The sequence below is a fragment of the Triturus cristatus genome, chromosome 11 (genome assembly GCF_964204655.1).
Source record: "Triturus cristatus chromosome 11, aTriCri1.1, whole genome shotgun sequence".
Classification (NCBI taxonomy): domain Eukaryota; kingdom Metazoa; phylum Chordata; class Amphibia; order Caudata; family Salamandridae; genus Triturus; species Triturus cristatus.
Window position 1 is genome coordinate 658,971,427 of NC_140594.1, and position 14,374 is coordinate 658,985,800.

Genomic DNA, 14,374 nt, shown 5'->3' on the forward strand with positions numbered 1-14,374 from the left:
TGCCACGCATGCAATGTGAAAGGCGTAGCGTAGCATAATGATGAAAAGAATTTCGGCACTGCCGTATCCTGAAGATGGGAGCGTCACCGCCGCATGAACAGCACAAGCAAACAAAGCGGAATGGATTCCACGGAGCGCGACCCAGCGATAGGTCTGAGTTGGATTTGAAAGAAAACAAAGTTGTGCGCACCGAGTTGGATTTAAAAAAAAGAAGTTGTGCGCAGTGAAATCGTTGTGCGCTGTGAAATCTTACTGACAAACGCTCCAGAACTGCAATCTTCACCACAGTAAAACAGAGATGCACCAAAGTCTTAAAAAATAAACTCTCTGTGTGTAGAATTAAGAGAGCAGCCAAACCCTCTGCGAACTGAACATTGTTATGTAGCAGTAGTCTTGAGGCATATAAATGCAAGTGAAAGACACACGATAGAGGTCTTCTCCGCAGTGTTAAAAAGATCAAACAGTAGGGCAGCCTCAAATTCTTTCTCAAAGGCAATCAATTATCAACCAACTCGCAGAGCAAATGGGTGAGGTGTAAAGTGACAGCTTTAAGAAATTTTAAGAGGCAAAAGAGCCTGCACCGGAACCTCCCAACCCACAAAAGACCACAGAGGGGTGAGGTATGCGGCGGTTGCTCTTAGAGTTGAGCTCCCACCGAAACCTCCTAACCCAAATACAAGCAGGTGAGGTGTGTGTCGAGTGCTCAAAGAGTGGCAAAACGAATGCACAAGCAGATGATAAAAAAATAACTTACATGAAGATTGAAGTCCTTTGAAGAGTAAAGGGTGGCATCACAATGTGAAAAGTTGAAAGATGTTGAGACCAAAATTCTTATTAACTACTGGAAGCACGGGGATTGACTCCACAGCTCGTCGCCAGTGTAAAAATCAAGTTTGAAATAAAAAGAAGTTGCTCCAGTATTGAATAAAAGAAAAATTTATTTCAGTAACAAATGGTCCCATCCATCCAGTAGGCTGTGTCAGGTACAACTGACAACTTTAACTTTCAGCCTCCTCGCACCTGGTTCTATCACCATGGTGCTACTCAAACATATACACAAAAGGTAAAGCTTACAATGATGTGAAAGGGCTAAATAACTTAAGTACAATACTACAACTCCAAACTCGAATGCTTAATATAAGTTCTCGAATTTGGGTTTTCAGCCCTGGTATTCTCAGTTTCTCTATATTTCGATCACTGAATGCAAGCCTGTGATTTTTCTGCACCGTTTTTGTTTGTTCTATATCAACATTGTACCTTTTAGCCAGTTTAAATAATTTCTTGTGTGCCTGCCTTGATCTCCTGGTACCATATTTACTCATGAACAGTAATTCAGCAGGCTGGTAAGAGTCTATCCGATGGAGTTCTAAACTTCCACTTATAATCGAATCCAATTTTCAATTGAAGCACATCGACTATGTCCATTTCACGGCTCATTTGATGTTTCCCTGACTCGTTTCAGTACTCTTGCTCCCTACAGATTTGTCATTATGATCTTTTAACCACTTATCTAAATCTTGGACATCAAATACAAGTTGACTCTCAGATGTTCCCTTCTCTGGAGTAGCATTCCCTCAGGGTGTGCTGCTCCACATGTTTGGAAGCATTTCCCATACAGGAGAGTACAGACCTGCTAATCCAGTGAAAGACCTCAACGGTGCATAGCCATTCTGCAAAGCAGAAGGATCTGCACTTGCTGTACAAGGTGTGCTCCCATTTGCCAGGGTCAACGGAACAAATTTCACATTCGAATTGTCCACTTCCTTCTTCCCTACCCTCACTTCAATAGGAGTTGACACTCCATGATTCACACTCCCAATCAGGCTGTGATCCTACCTAGGCACTATAGGACAGATAGTAACAGGTATTGTAAGAGCATATGGAAGCTGCAAAGCCAAATCAAGTTCCCAGTTCCCGGGGTTACAGTTTGTGTTCCCTACACCCTCAGGACTAGGAGCAACTGGTGCTGAAGCACTGTCAGAACTATCAGTAATGTTCACATACCCCCACCCTCCATTGGAGTCTGATTATTTGGAAGTGGACGTTCAGCCAACAACCCATCCAAAAGACTATTACTAGCATCACATTCGTTGTCTGCATCTCCCTCCTTCCTGTATTCTCTTCTCCTTTTCCCATCTCGTTTCCCTTGCTCGTTATGGAGGGGTACAATCTTGCTCCCTCAATCATATCTACTATCCATCGCTTCTATTGATAATCTCAACTCACCTCTGCATATGTACACATCACTTTTGTCATCCTCTCTTGATGTTTATCTCTTTGTCTTGCATGTGCCACACATTCCTATGCATTAAGCGCTTCAAATTGTGTGGGTCTCGGTAATGGTTTCATTGCAAATAATATTCCTCTCAAATGGTCAATTATTTTCAAATTGAAAGTACCATAGTGGGGAAACATCAATGCACCTTCTTTCTCTATGATCTTGTGCCAATTTTTAAGCCAAATAATAATATGTAGCATTACTATTGTCAACATATAATGTGCTGGCGTATCCTCCAGAGACTCTTCCTCGCCCATTCTTTTAGGCACCCTTACATCTCCTTGCATCATATATATCTCTTATTGCTTTAAAATATATACATTTTTAATCTCCTATTTCAATAATTTTAACTCAAATCAAATTCAGGGAAATTTCAAGTTCTGTGAAAATACGATAACTAACAGCAGTCCAGCATCCAAGAAATGATTTCAACCAATCTCAGTGCAGCGTTACAACAACTGACCTATCACAGTGCGGCACTCTATTACGTCACTCAAACTCCTCGCAGCAGTTCACTCTCCTTCACAATTTCTTCGCACACACTTTCTATCACTATGTTCCTTATACAAAACAACAATTGCCTGCTCCACTAAAGAATGATTCATGGAGGAAACCTTGACTAGTGGGGATTCACTTATCAGTATAGTTTTCCTTTCTGTGTGGATGTATGACATATTCATGCATGCTTTTACAATGCATGCCTTTACAATGCGGGCATTACAACGAACGCGTTCCATTACAATGAAAGTCATTACGACGACTTGCCTTAGGGAAGCGCTGGATTTTGGAATAGTATATTTTACTATTCCAACTCCAGTCTGGGCAACAGTAGGGAAGGTGTTGGATTTAAATTCAAACAATGTGTTCCCTAAAGCAAGTAGTTGTAACAACTTGCGTTGTAATGGAACGTGATTACACTAAATTGCACCCTTGTCTTCTTCCTAGAATTTAGCGCCGATGGTCTTTTATTTACCTACTAAAAGTGGTGGAGGGGAAGAAACACTTCATAGCAATACATCAATATATCATACCTGTAAAGACCACAGACTCCGACTTTGAGGTTGTCAATTTATTATAAAGCCAAGAATAATAAGATCTATACACATCTCAAAATTAACATATATAGATATAGAAAAATCAATACAGAGCCGATTCTACAAATCTAAGTGATTAAGAACAAAAGGAAAATAATAGTAAATTCCAAAATTAGAATACAACTCAAAATGGATGCTGAGTCTAAATCTCTTTTCATTGAAACATAAAACAAATCTGTCCCTATGCTGTACTAAAAGGAGATGCTATCTTATACCCTTCCATCAATTCCCAAAGGTGTCAGCACGTGTTGACTTCCTAAGAAGTACTCACGTCAAATGGGTTAAAGTGCTTAAGGCTAGGAGCTAATTCTAAGATGCTCCCTTCTCTCCAAAAGCTAGCAGAAGTCTGGGGTCTCTGTCCCTGCGCATCATACAATATAGAATTCAATTGTTACTGAGTCATCCTAGTAAAACTTTCCATTGCAACTTTTTCTATGTGGCAAGTTTCATGATCTCTTAATTAATTTTCTCTGTTCACCGAGTCGACCTATGCTCCCAGGCCAGCAAGACACGAAAGGCATCCTCCCTTCTCGCTTCCAACCCTCTTCAAAGCATCCTTGTATCTTTTCCAATCTGAAAATAACGAGTTTGCATTCTGGCACCTGCAGTAGGATGAGAACACTGCTATTTCTCGAAAACAACATGCATTTAATTATTTATTTCTCGAGAAGCCAAGGAGGTGCAAAAACAACTACAGTCTTGGGCCTAAGAACTCGGGCAACTTAAACTAAACACAGTTACATTATGTGGCTGTAAGACTGTCCTGCGCTTTATATATGCAGGCATTACGATACATACATAATCATACTATAACATTTCACTATAATGAATGTTTCAATGATTCTACTGAATACATGTTAATGATCATTAAACACTGCAAACAATAAGAATACATGTGAGTACATATTAACCATGAGTATAGTGCACCCATACAATATAGAGTGCTGAAAGCGCTCTATCAGTTCCCCCCTCTTATGACTAGTGTCATAACACCAATATTCACTCTCTCAGAATGTTCTCCTTGTAAAAAAGACCAATCTAAACAGAAGATGTAGTTTGCTGTCCATGTATTAATCTTTCTAACCCCTTAAGGTGCTGGTAACGACTGTCCTGCAGTCGTTCCATTTGCTGTTCTCGTTTTTTCAGGACATTTTTCTGGTGTCTGGCCTTTTGCCATTTGTATGCTTTGATAACTCCTAATAAGACAATTATACAAATGACAGCTATTATGATAAGTTTCAAGATGTAACCCACAATTCTCTGTCCCAAACTGCCAAACCAACTCCCAATCTGTCCGAAACCCTTGCCAATTTGGTCCCAGAGTCCTTCAGCAGCCAAATTACGCAATTCTTGATGGGTATCTGAAATATTGGTGATATACTTCCTTATATCCCGACTATTGTCAGGAATATAAGTGCAGCACTGTTGGACTCTCAAAAGTTTACAGACTCCTCCAGCTTTTGCTCGTAGGACATCTAAAGCAAGACGATTTTGAAGAACCATAGCCCTTATTGAGACCATCTCACCATTCACTAGTAATAGGATTTGTGCTATATTCATGGAGAGTTTATCTACTATTGTTGCCAACTAGGTTTCATAGCCCCAAACACATCACCAATGATTTCTCCGGCACTTACACCACGTTTCCCTCTATGAGATCTTTTTCCTTCCAAAGGCCATAAATCATCCACATAGAATATTTTGGGAAATACTATGACTAAATAACATGTCCCATACCAATTCTTGGGCAGTTTCACATAGGCATTCTTTCCACACACAAAATAGACACTAGGCACTATGGTCAATTTATCCAATAGTGCTTTTCTTGTGGATTCTTCAATCATAAAAATATGTTCACAATCACTCTGACCCACAAATATCTTGTCGTAATTCGTAGACAGATGTCTAATGCACAACTTTCCTTTCTGCTGGAAATCTAAGGCTATAAGTCCTGAACTCCCCTTTGCCTTGTGATCCAAGTCTTCTTTGGTCCATGCAATTACCTTGTGCTTACGATCTGGTCTAAACAAATTTGCCTATGTCGATCTTCTATTTGGTCTACAAACTTCTTTTCAATGTCAGTTGACATGCAGGTCAAATTATGTCTGTGAGCATAGGACGTATCTAAAGTGATGGTAGGCACGAAATACTTAGACACGCGCTCTACCTGTTTATAGTAATCATATTTGTTCATGTATTTGAGAACTGGAACTTCCGAGAGTACCACGTCATAATTTGAGAAATAATATTCCAAGCGGGCCTTACTATAAAACATACTTCACAGAACGCTGCATGTAATGCCGTATGGTAAGGGCAAGTGATGATATTGTATGCCTTCCTCTACTGATGCTGGTAATTGCATGCACACATAACAATCTTTTGCTTCCATTGTGTCAACATATTCATACAACAAACGAGCATATGCATTCAGCATGAAATCACCCTTTGACAAATCTAGATGTAATTTGCGACTAGTTTCCCTGATCATCTCCTTATCTTTCATGGATGGACCCTCTTCTATTTCTCCATTTGAAACAGGTGGGGTAGTGGTAGTTTGTTCCCCTTTCTTCTCATCATTGTGAGACCCAATCAAAGACGTGACAATCACCACAATTATGACAAGCAGCACTATCGCAATAAGAGTACCAATAATAAATTTCTGTTTACGTCCTTTAGCCATGTTTTCACTGTCGAATTTGAAGCACCAAGGAAGCGTTTAAAGTCTCTGTTCTTCTTCTCTTTGTCTTTAAATTGCAATTAACACTGTCTTTATTGGATTTTCTCACTCAATTATTGCCGGATTCAGTTCATGAATACTAAACCTATTGTAGAGAAGTAGTCAGCCCTAATCCTTAATTCTTCTCTCTACTGAAATGACCCTAATTTTAAATCTTCTTCCACTTGGGGCTAGGTTATCTTCTTTCTAAGGCCTAATGCGTTCTTCGATCACAGTTCAAGCTTCATCTCTAATGAGGTTCGAGCCAAGTATGTTGAGAATCATTTGCAGGATTTCAGCTCGAATTTCTCCAAATTCTAATGCAGTGAGCTGTCGACCAAATGAAGGGAGAACAACCTGATTAAGGATCAAAAATCGCAACCCACTCAACCTGGGTGGATTTGGAACTTGCAATGTCAGGGTTCCAAAGGTTTCAACTCCCAGAACTAACAACTGAATATCAATCGAGAGGGTGTCCCCTCCGTAGCTCCCCGTTCCAGTTCCCAATCTCCCGGTATTCTTCTGGCTCTGCATCTGCAACCAGATATGTCCACTCTGGGGATGCGTACTTTTGAGACAGTGTTCTTTTTCTTCATGATCGTCTCAGATCATCTGGACTGTCTTCTTGTTTTTTTTTTAAACATATTTTATTGAATTTCTTATTTTCATTTGCAGCACTACAATGTGCACAGCTTGCACCACTTTTTACATCCAATCCTAGATACATAAGTCCATTGCAGTTCTCCTCTACAATCCAGGTACATATAACGTCTTTATGCGGCTGTTGAATTGTCTTTTACGGAACTAAAAGAGGGTGATCATTTGCGACAATCATATTAACACAATATTATTTCTAACTTTCCCCAACTCCCCTCTCCCCACCCTCCCCTGTCTCACGCGTACTTCTCCTTACAGCCTTGCATGTGTAAGAATCAGTCTAGGCTTGTTGCATGGTCGTTTGCATGTATCTTAATACCTCCTGCGTATACTTTGTCAGCAGGGCATGGTTATCCTTTTGTGAACTAGATGATAGTACTCATGGCGGGACTTCAACTGCAGCTATGGACTTTATGGCTTCTAACAGAGCATCCCACTCTAATGCTATTGGTACTTTCCGTAACCCTTTAAGCTCTTCCCTATGTAATGTTGCGCTCTCTGCAGTGCCCCAGCGTATTAGTTCCGTGTGCCATGTCAGTAGGTCCGGGGGTCTCCGTGACTTCCATATCATTGTAATCTTTCGTATAGCTAATATAAGTGCTAGATCCATAAAGCGGTATTGCACTTTATATTTGGACGTTTGTGTTTGCAGCCCTAAAATGCACTCCTCCACCGTGTCCTTTACCTCCCGGTCTGCCGCTTCCCCTATTCTATGCCTTATGGTGTCCCAGTATACCCGTAGTCTTGGACAGGTCCATAACATATGAATTAGGTCAGAGCTTTCTAACAAACATCTCGGACTGTCTTCTTGTTCACTCTGTTCAGATGCAGACGTTTCAGGAATTGGAGCAAGATTTTTCTCAGATGCAAGTCTTATGTTCAGCCTTTCTTTTCTTGTTGGCCACTTTTCTACTTTGGCATCTGCTCTCCGCTCTTCCTCTTTGTCTGATCCCGTTGCGCCAGACCATTCACTCAGGTCTGGGTCAGAGGGCACCTCCACAATGTCGTCAATTTCAAGCTCTGTAGTTCGCTCCTCAGCAGACCGTTCTCTTTCTCCTTGCTCTGTTAGCTGTTTATTTACATCAGAGTAGTTCACGTCTCATTCTGATTCTTCCTGTAGGGTTTCAGGTTCAGTTGCTTTTCGTGAAACTTGGGGAATGGGTGATTCCTCTACGGGCTCTGGCACCTTGCGGGTATGAGAAGCGTGGATCCAATTTGGTAGTCCTCCACACTTCACAGCTGTACTCATGACCAATATTACTTGGTATGGTCCTCTCCATTGAGTATCAAGACAGCTCTTCCGCACATGCTTTCGAACAAGCACCCAATCTCCAGGGTTTAGATCATGCAGCAGGTCTCTTGAGGTAGATGCAGTCGCAGCCTCGACCTGGTGGGACACAGAATTACCCACATCAGCCAGTCCCCTACAATAATCCAACAGCATATCATCAGTGATATTTATCAATGCTGTGGCTGGTACCATAGGCAATCTCATAGCTCTCCCAGTTAGTATTTCGTGGGGGGAAAGCCCTGTTCTCCTATCAGGAGTGCTACGCAAGCTCATAAGAACTAGAGGCAATGCATCCAGCCATTTCAATGCAGTCGATGAACAAACCTTAGCCACTCTCAATTTGATTGTGCCATTCACCTGTTCCACCAGACCAGACGCTTCGGGCCTGTAACTATAATGCAATCTCTGGTCTATGTTTAAAGCAGCACACAACAGTTTCATGAGTTCACTATGGAAGTGAGTTCCTCTAGCTGTCTCCACTGAGGTCGGAAATCCATATCTCGGTATCAGTTCTCACAACAGTAACTTTGCCACAGTGAGACTATCACATCGTCAAGTTGGATATGCCTCAACCCAACGTGAAAAGATACACACCACCACCAAAACATATCTCAGCTTATTGCATCTTTGCATCTCAATGAAATCCAATTGTATCCTGTTAAAAGGACCTCCTGACCTTCCAATGTGACTCATTGTAACCACAGTTATTTTCCAACATTCATTTGCTGACACGTAACACACCTGTGACAGACTTCTTCAACATTCACACAAAAACGTGGATTAAACCACATCTGCCTGAACACTCGCACCATGGCATCTCGTCCCAGATGAACTGCTCCATGAATCTGCCTTGCCATTGGGCTCAATAAACAGTTAGGGAGTACTGCTCTGATATAGGTTGACACCCAAATGCCATCATCTCTCTTTTCACAGCCTGCTCTAACCGATGAAGCAGCTTCTTCCTCTGAGACCTCATCCTGTAACCGCTTCACCTCATCCCATGTATCAACTACAGCTAACATCATGCTGAGCTCGGACTCTTCTGTGCTTTCTCCTGTAAAGTGTCCAATAAAAACACATGCATGTATGGCACAAAAACGAGCTACTTCATCAGCATAATTGTTCCCCTTTGTGACAAAGTCCTCTCCCCTTCCGTGGGCAGCGCATTTCACAACTGCTATGGCTTTGGACTTTTGCAGAGGGTCCAATAATTGGCGCACATATTCACCATTTCAAATCGGAGACCCCGAGGATGTTAAAAATTCCCTTTGGGACCACAACTGACCAAAATCATGGACTACACCAAACCCGTATTGACTGTCCGTATAGATCGTCACTCGGATTCCATTTGAGATAGTACAGGCACGTATCAATGCAATGATTTCTGCTACCTGAGCAGAGAATACTCTATTTAAGGTGGCAGCTTCTACTACTCCGGTGATGGTGCAGATAGCAAATTCTGCTCTTAGGTACCCTTCATTGTCTCTCAGACATGAACCATTAACAAAAAGGATCAAATCAGATTCAGGTAAATGTTCATCGACAATGTCAGGTCTGGGTTTGGTAGATAGTTCCGTGACATCTAGACAGTCATGCTCTTCACAATTTTCATCTCCATCCTCTTGGGGAAGAGGTAACAATGTAGCAGGGTTCAGAGTGGTACAACGTCTCAACGTGACATTTTCAGATGATAGAATAGCTTGCTCATACTTGGTCAACCTGTTGTTTGTGATATACTGAGTCTTAGTTCTTGTCATCAACAATTCTACTGAATTCTACTGAATGTGGCACGTATACAATTAATGGATGACCCATCACTATGCTTTCACATCTTTCAATGCTGACATCTGTAGCAGCAACGGATTTTAGACATCCGGGCAACGCAGAAGCTACTGGATCTAATGTAGCTGAAAAATAAGACACTGGATTATGACCACCCCTGTCTGTACAAGAACCGCAAACGCACAACCTTCCTTCTCACAGCAGAAGAGCAAAAACGCTTTGTTATAGTTTGGCATTCCGAGAGCTGGGGCACGACATAGGCTTTCTTGTAGCTCATGGAAGGCTCTCAAGCATTCTTCATCCCATGGTACCGGATCACTGATATCTTTCCGTGTTAGTCTCAACAGGGGCTTTGCTTGCAAGGAAAAGTTTAGGATCCACTGTCGACAATAGCCGACCCTGCCCAAAAACATGCAGACTTCTTTCAGTGTTTTTCGGAGTTCCCATTTGCAAGATCGCCTCTATACGATCTGTTGACACCCTTCGTTTTCCTTTGTCAATCCGATGTCCCAGATACTGCACTTCAGGTAAACAGTACTGCAATTTATTTGGGGACACTTTGTGTCCATTCTCTGCCAAATGGTTCAACAAAGCCACTGTGTCTATCCTGCACTCGTCCTCGGTTTCTGAGGCGACCAAGAGGTCATTAATATACTAAACCAGGTCTTATTTCCGAGGCATCACCAGCCCTTCAAGTTTCTTCTTCAGACACTGGCTAAAGATGGAGGGGGTTTCTGTATACCCCTGAGGGATTCTACACCATGTTAAGACATAGTCACCCATCCGGAATGCAAACAAATATTGGCTCTCTTCGTGTAAAGGTATGGTGAAAAATGCTTGACACAAATCTATGACGGTAAACCATTCTGCTTCACATGGTATTTGGAATAGAATAACAGCTGGATTTGGTACCACAGGACAACAAGGAATCACGATTTCATTGATCCTGCGCAGGTCTTTTACTATTCTATACTTGCCACTATGCTTCTGCAGTCCCACGATTGTTGAATTGCAGGGACTTCCTCGTATCTCCTTTAGAATGCCTTGTGTAATCATAGACTCAATGATAGGAGTTATTCCAGCCACTGTCTCTGAAGACAGCTTATATTGTGGGGTGCGTGGAAACTCAGCATTCGGTCTCACCTGTATCTTAACAGGTTCCACCCCTCGAATTAACCCTATCTCCTCACCTGTGAAATCCCACACCTTCAGATCAACTGAGTCTCTCAAATCATGGGGCAAGTCTGCTATTGTGAGAACCACAAACATGTCCGCACACATGGTACAATTTAATTTGCACAAAAGATCACGGCCCAAAAGACAGACCGGACTTGCATTGCAAACCACAAACAGATGTTTATCTTGGAACAGCCCTATTCTAACAGGTAATGCATTTGTTAATGGATTAGTCATTTTCTGATTACTGACTCCCACTACTTGAATCGATTGTCCAGAAAGAGATAAATTGGGGACCAGTCTGTTCTTACTGTGGATCGCGCAGCTCCAGTATCTAATAAAAAGGTGACAGGATATCCATTCACATCTGCATCCACAAATGGTCCACTCTGATCTACCTACAGTCCTGCGTCTAGAGGGCATTCTTCCTGCACCCCTCTCTGACACCCCCGAGGACCCTGAGATTGATCAAATCTGTCTCGTATTTCAAAATATGGCATCTGATGGTATGTCTGATTATGCATGGGTATTCTGGGAGGCTGTGGCACCTGTACTTGTGGCTCGTAACCTCCATACATTGTCCTAGATCTAGTTACGGTCTGTATACTCTTGGACATGTGTCCCTCTCCCTCATGTTGGAATTGATTAGCAGGATTCAATCGACACTCGCGCTTCCAATGCCCCGTCTTGTGACAATAATGGCAGGCAGTAACCTTCTTTTGTTGTGTCAACCACTCACTAGTGTTCATCTCCATACTCTTCCTCATCCCTGACCTGGTTGGGTTACCATCTGTTGACCCATACCTCTGCCACTTCCTCTGCCTCGACCCATACCTCCTCCAATCCCCTGCATATGGTCTGCATTCCTCAACTGAGCCAACATCAACTTGTCTTGCAATTTATTTGTGCTGATTCCACTTGATCACTTCAATATTTGGCATACCGCAATATTTCATCCACCGACTTATTCTGCCAACATATCAGGTGGTGCTGTATCATCAAACTAATCTCAGATTTCAAGCCTAACACAAACTTTGAGACGAACTGTCCCATATCCTTTTGATCAATAGTGTCCAACCCACTATGCTGTTTAAAAGCTAATAACAATTGTTCGTAATAATCATGCACTGATTCCTTAGGCTCTTGAGTCAGAGAAGTAGTCAGCCCTAATCCTTAATTCTTCTCTCTACTGAAATGACCCTAATTTTAAATCTTCTTCCACTTGGGGCTAGGTTATCTTCTTTCTAAGGCCTAATGCGTTCTTCGATCACAGTTCAAGCTTCATCTCTAATGAGGTTCGAGCCAAGTATGTTGAGAATCATTTGCAGGATTTCAGCTCAAATTTCTCCAAATTCTAATGCAGTGAGCTGTCGACCAAATGAAGGGAGACCAACCTGATTAAGGATCAAAAATCGCAACCCACTCAACCTGGGTGGATTTGGAACTTGCAATGTCAGGGTTCCAAAGGCTTCAACTCCCAGAACTAACAACTGAATATCAATCGAGAGGGTGTCCCCTCTGTAGCTCCCCGTTCCAGTTCCCAATCTCCCGGTATTCTTCTGGCTCTGCATCTGCAACCAGATATGTCCACTCTGGGGATGCGTACTTTTGAGACAGTGTTCTTTTTCTTCATGATCGTCTCAGATCATCTGGACTGTCTTCTTGTTTTTTTTTTTAAACATATTTTATTGAATTTCTTATTTTCATTTGCAGCACTACAATGTGCACAGCTTGCACCACTTTTTACATCCAATCCTAGATACATAAGTCCATTGCAGTTCTCCTCTACAATCCAGGTACATATAACGTCTTTATGCGGCTGTTGAATTGTCTGTTACGGAACTAAAAGAGGGTGATCATTTGCGACAATCATATTAACACAATATTATTTCTAACTTTCCCCAACTCCCCTCTCCCCACCCTCCCCGGTCTCACGCGTACTTCTCCTTACAGCCTTGCATGTATAAGAATCAGTCTAGGCTTGTTGCATGGTCGTTTGCATGTATCTTAATACCTCCTGCGTATACTTTGTCAGCAGGGCATGGTTATCCTTTTGTGAACTAGATGATAGTACTCATGGCGGGACTTCAACTGCAGCTATGGACTTTATGGCTTCTAACAGAGCATCCCACTCTAATGCTATTGGTACTTTCCGTAACCCTTTAAGCTCTTCCCTATGTAATGTTGCGCTCTCTGCAGTGCCCCAGCGTATTCGTTCCGTGTGCCATGTCAGTACGTCAGGGGGTCTCCGTGACTTCCATATCATTGTAATCTTTCGTATAGCTAATATAAGTGCTAGATCCATAAAGCGGTATTGCACTTTATATTTGGACGTTTGTGTTTGCAGCCCTAAAATGCACTCCTCCACCGTGTCCTTTACCTCCCGGTCTGCCGCTTCCCCTATTCTATGCCTTATGGTGTCCCAGTATACCCGTAGTCTTGGACAGGTCCATAACATATGAATTAGGTCAGAGCTTTCTAACAAACATCTCGGACTGTCTTCTTGTTCACTCTGTTCAGATGCAGACGTTTCAGGAATTGGAGCAAGATTTTTCTCAGATGCAAGTCTTATGTTCAGCCTTTCTTTTCTTGTTGGCCACTTTTCTACTTTGGCATCTGCTCTCCGCTCTTCCTCTTTGTCTGATCCCGTTGCGCCAGACCATTCACTCAGGTCTGGGTCAGAGGGCACCTCCACAATGTCGTCAATTTCAAGCTCTGTAGTTCGCTCCTCAGCAGACCGTTCTCTTTCTCCTTGCTCTGTTAGCTGTTTATTTACATCAGAGTAGTTCACGTCTCATTCTGATTCTTCCTGTAGGGTTTCAGGTTCAGTTGCTTTTCGTGAAACTTGGGGAATGGGTGATTCCTCTACGGGCTCTGGCACCTTGCGGGTATGAGAAGCGTGGATCCAATTTGGTAGTCCTCCACACTTCACAGCTGTACTCATGACCAATATTACTTGGTATGGTCCTCTCCATTGAGTATCAAGACAGCTCTTCCGCACATGCTTTCGAACAAGCACCCAATCTCCAGGGTTTAGATCATGCAGCAGGTCTCTTGAGGTAGATGCAGTCGCAGCCTCGACCTGGTGGGACACAGAATTACCCACATCAGCCAGTCCCCTACAATAATCCAACAGCATATCATCAGTGATATTTATCAATGCTGTGGCTGGTACCATAGGCAATCTCATAGCTCTCCCAGTTAGTATTTCGTGGGGGGAAAGCCCTGTTCTCCTATCAGGAGTGCTACGCAAGCTCATAAGAACTAGAGGCAATGCATCCAGCCATTTCAATGCAGTCGATGAACAAACCTTAGCCACTCTCAATTTGATTGTGCCATTCACCTGTTCCACCAGACCAGACGCTTCGGGCCTGTAACTA